At 39.5% G+C, this 5118-nt stretch overlaps 1 non-coding gene across 1 annotated transcript; it reads right to left on the reverse strand.

Annotated features, from left to right (window-relative positions):
* Positions 1 to 2409: 2409 nt before the first annotated feature.
* Positions 2410 to 2517, reverse strand: LOC127740871 (small nucleolar RNA R71). Its single transcript, XR_008001727.1, has one exon. It is a non-coding gene; the product is annotated as a small nucleolar RNA R71 (small nucleolar RNA).
* Between the last annotated feature and the right edge of the window lie 2601 nt (positions 2518 to 5118).

Genomic DNA, 5118 nt, shown 5'->3' on the forward strand with positions numbered 1-5118 from the left:
GCTCGCCTGACAACCGAGCCAACCATTCCGTTAGATCAGAGTCTTCGTGGTATAGGCTAGAACTGATGGCGGCATTCAAGAGAATCCGGAAGGTCTAACCTTGTCTGTGGTATTCTGAGTAGGATTCAATGATTGAATGACTGTGACGTGCTTCAAACTCCTAGCAGGCGGGGCGTTAGTGACAGACGCAAAAGAATCGATGGATTCTATTTCGGCCTGACCGAGAACCGACAGCTGAATTCCGTGTGCTGTGACAGAGCATATGCAATCGTTTTCACTGAGAGGATGGGAGGTAGCCATTGACGATGGTGAAACCCTACATAAGCTTGCCATGGAAAGGAGTAAGAAGGATTGGATGAAGACAGTAGGAAAGCAGAGAGACGGAAGGGAAGGCATCTTCATGCGCTTATCTGAAGTTCCTACCAATGAATTACATAAGTATCTCTATCTCTATCTTTATGTTTTTATGCGTTCATCACCATATCCATTTGAGTTTGCCTGACTAAGATTTACAAGATGACCATAGCTTGCTTCATACTAACAATCTCCGTGGGATCGACCCTTACTCGCGTAAGGTTTATTACTTGGACGACCCAGTGCACTTGCTGGTTAGTTGTGCGAAGTTGTGTAATGCCATGGTATTGAACACCAAGTTCTTGGGGTTCATGACCGGGGATTATGAGAGTTGTGAAAAGTATTGTTCACAATTTCGCGCACCAACATGCATTGTGTTCTTGATGATCTTCAAGTCGTTCTTGATGAATTGCCTTGTTTGATCTTCATGATTTATTGATTTGCACTGCATGATGTTCTACATATGCATTCTTGCATTCATATGGCCCAAACATGAGAAAGTTCTAAGTTTGGTGTCCTCCATGTTTTCTTTCATTAAGAAAACTGAGTTCTTGATGTTCAGCTTGATCTTCAAGATTGTTCTTTGTGTTCATCTTGACGTTCATAATGTTCTTGCATATATCTTGTGTTTTGATCCAAGAGTTATATGTTTTAACTCATTTTGTTGTTTTTCAAAAATGAAAACATATCTTCTTGAATAAAGGATTTGGCAAAATGAAGATCCAAGAACATAAAGCAGAGGAATTACAGAGAAAAAGTTGGGCATTCAAAACGCCCAGTAAAGAAGGAAAACTGGCATTTAAACGCCAGCCAGGGTACCAGGCTGGGTGTTTAAATGCCCAAACCATGCAGCTATTGGGCGTTAAACACCCAAAACATGCAGCTCCTGGGCGTTTAACGCCAAGATGACACAAGGAGAGGAATTTTGTTTTCAAATCAAATCTTTTTCAAATCTTCATATTTTTTCAAAATCAAATCTTTTTCAAATCAAATGTTTTTAATCATATCTTTTTCAAAATCATATCTTTTCAAACATATATTTTTCAAAAAAAATCAAATCTTTTAATTTCCTTTTCAAATCTTTTTCAAAATAAATTTTAATCATATCTTTTCAAACATATCTTTTTCAAATAATATCTTTTTCAAAATCAATTTCAAAATCTTTTCTAACTGCTTATCTTCTCAAAATTGATTTTCAAATCTTTTTCAGTTAACTAATTGACTTTTTGTTTGTTTTACTATTTCTTATCTTTTTCAAAACCACAACCAATTTTTCAAAAATTTATTTTAAATTTTATTCTTTTTATTTTCGAAAATTCTCCCCCCCTCTCTTATCTTTTTCTATTTAAACACTAACATTCCTCCTCCATTGTCAATTCGAACTCCATCTCTCTTTGTGTGTTTGAATTCCTCCTTACCTACCTTCCATTCTTGTTTTCCTCTGACACCTCAAGGAATCTCTATACTGTGACATAGAGGATTCCATATTTTCTTTGTTTTCTTCTCTTTCATATGAGCAGGAACAAAGATAAAGGCATACTTGTTGAAACTGATCCTGAACCTGAAAGGACTCTGAAGAGGAAGCTAAGAGCAGCTAAAGCAAAAAACTCTGAAGAGGACCTCACTGAAATTTTCGAAAAGAAAGCAGCAAAAGAAAAAATTATGGCCGAACCAAACAACAATGCAAGGAAGATGCTTGGTGATTTTACTACACCTACTTCCAACTTCTATGGAAGAAGCATCTCAATCCCTACCATAGGCGCAAACAATTTTGAGCTAAAGCCTCAATTAGTTTCTCTACTGCAACAGAACTGCAAGTTTTATGGACTTCCATCAGGAGACCCTTATCAGTTCTTAACTGAGTTCTTGCAAATCTGTGATACTGTTAAGACCAATGGAGTTGATCCTGAAGTTTACAAGCTTATGCTTTTCCCTTTTGCTGTAAGAGACAGAGCTAGAACATGGTTGGACTCACAACCCAGAGATAGCATGGACTCTTGGGATAAGCTGGTCACAGCTTTCATAGCTAAGTTCTTTCCTCCTCAAAAGTTGAGCAAGCTTAGAGTAGATGTTCAAACCTTCAGACAGAAAGAAGGTGAATCCCTCTATGAAGCTTGGGAAAGATACAAGCAGCTGACCAAAAAGTGTCCTTCTGACATGCTTTCAGAATGGACCACATTAGATATATTCTATGATGGTCTGTCTGAATTTTCCAAGATGTCACTGGACCACTCTGCAGGTGGATCCATTCATCTAAAGAAAATGCCTGCAGAAGCTCAGGAACTTATTGAAATGGTTGCAAATAACCAGTTCATGTATACCTCTGAGAGAAATCCTGTGAGTAATGGGACGCCTCAAAAGAGAGGAGTTCTTGAAATTGATGCTCTGAATGCCATACTAGCTCAGAATAAGATATTGACCCAACAAGTCAATATGATCTCTCAGAGTCTGAATGGATTGCAAAATGCATCCAACAGTACTAAAGAAGTATCTTCTGAAGAAGAAGCTTATGATCCTGAGAACCCTGCAATGGCAAAGGTGAATTACATGGGTGAAGCCTTTGGAAACACCTATAATCCTTCATGAAAAAATCATCCAAATTTTTCATGGAAGGATCAATCGAAGCAAGGCTTCAATAATAACAATGGTGGAAGAAACAGGTTTAGCAATAGCAAACCTTTCCCATCATCATCTCAGCAACAGACAGATCATTCTGAGCAGAATTCTTCTAACTTAGCAAATATAGTCTCTGATCTATCTAAGGCCACTCTTAGTTTCATGACTAAAACAAGATCCTCCATTAGAAATTTGGAAGCACAAGTGGGCCAGCTGAGTAAAAGGGTTACTGAAACTCCTCTTAGCACTCTCCCAAGCAATATAGAAGAGATCCCAAAGGAGAGTGCAAGGCCATTGATATAATCAACATGGCCGAAACCTTAGAGGAGGAGGAGGACGTGAATCCTAATGAGGAAGACCTCAGAGGACGTCCAATGGTCAGTACAGAATCCCCTAATGAGGAACCAAAGGAATCTGAGGCTCATATAGAGACCATAGAGATTCCCTTGGACCTACTTTTACCATTCATGAGCTCTGATGACTATTCATCTTCTGAAGAGGATGAAGACATTGTTGAAGGGCAAGTTGTCCAATATTTAGGAGCAATTATGAAGCTGAATGCCAAGCTATTTGGTAATGAGACTTGGGAGGAAGAGCCTCCCTTGCTCACCAATGAACTGAATACATTGGTTCAGCAAAATTTACCTCAAAAGAAACAGGATCCTGGTAAATTCTTAATACCCTATACCATAGACACCATGACCTTTGAAAAAGCTCTGTGTGACCTGGGGTCAGGGATAAACATGATGCCCCTCTCTGAAATGGAGAAACTGGGAATCTATGAGGTACAGGCTGCCAAATTTTCATTAGGGATGGCAGATAACTATATAAAAAAGGCTTATGGACTAGTAGAGGACGTGCTAGTAAAGTTTGAAGGCCTTTACTTCCCTGCTGATTTCATAATCCTAGACACTAGGAGGGATGAGGATGAATCCATCATCCTTGGAAGACCTTTCCTAGCCACAGCAAGAGATGTGATTAATGTTGACAGAGGAGAGTTGATCCTTCATGCGAATGAAGAATGCCTTGTAGTAAAGACTCAAGGTTCTCCATCTGTAACCATGGAGAGTAAGCATGAAGAGATTTTCCCTATACAGAGTCAAACAGAGCCCCCATATTTAAACTCTAAGTTTGGTGTTGGGAGGCCATAGCCAAACTCTAAGTTTGGTATTGAGAGATCTCAACCATACTCTGATCATCTGTGAGGCTCCATGAGAGTTCACTATCAAGCTATTGACATTAAAGAAGTGCTTATTAGGAGGCAACCCAATTTTATTTTAATTTTATCTATATTATTTTGTTTTCTTTTAGGTTGATGATCATGTGAAGTCACAAAGACAATTACAAAAATAAAGAAAAAAATCAAAAACAGCATTATTACTGGTGTTTAAACGCCAGTATCTGGCACCTTTCTGGGCGTTTAAACGTCAGAATAGGACACCAGACTGGCATTTAAACGCCAAAATAGGGCAATAAACTGGCGTTCAGACGCTAGAACAGGAAGGAAAGCTGGTGTTTAAACGCCAGAACAGGGCAGCACACTGGCGTTTAAACGCCAGAATTGCACCCTAAGGCATTTTAAACGCCCAAATGGAGCAGGGATGAGAATTCCTTGACCCCTCAGGATCTGTAGACCCCATAGGATCCCCACCAACCTCAACTCACTCTCTCTCCTCTTCACACCTTTCTACAACACTCTTCACCAAATACCCTTCACCAATCACCTCCATATCTCTTCCCCAAATACCCTTCACCAATCACTTCCTTAACTCTTCCCCAAAAACCCCCACCCACCTTCAAAATTCAAAACCATTTCTCTCCTAAACCCACCCAAACCTTTCGGCCACTATCCTTTCCTTTTCCTATAAATACCCCTCTCAACTCCTTCATTTTCACACATCATACACACCTTCCCCTCCCCTTGGCCGAACCATATACACCCTCCATCTCCTCCATTTTCTTCTTCTTCTACATCTTTCTTTCTTCTTTTGCTCGGGGACGAGCAAATTTTTAAGTTTGGTGTGGTAAAACATTACTTTTTGTTTTTCCATAATCATTTATGGCACCTAAGGCCAGAGAAGCCTCTAGAAAGAGGAAAGGGAAGGCAACTGCCTCCACCTCTGAGTCATGGAAGATAGAGAGATTAAT

Source organism: Arachis duranensis, chromosome 7, assembly GCF_000817695.3.
Source record: "Arachis duranensis cultivar V14167 chromosome 7, aradu.V14167.gnm2.J7QH, whole genome shotgun sequence".
Classification (NCBI taxonomy): domain Eukaryota; kingdom Viridiplantae; phylum Streptophyta; class Magnoliopsida; order Fabales; family Fabaceae; genus Arachis; species Arachis duranensis.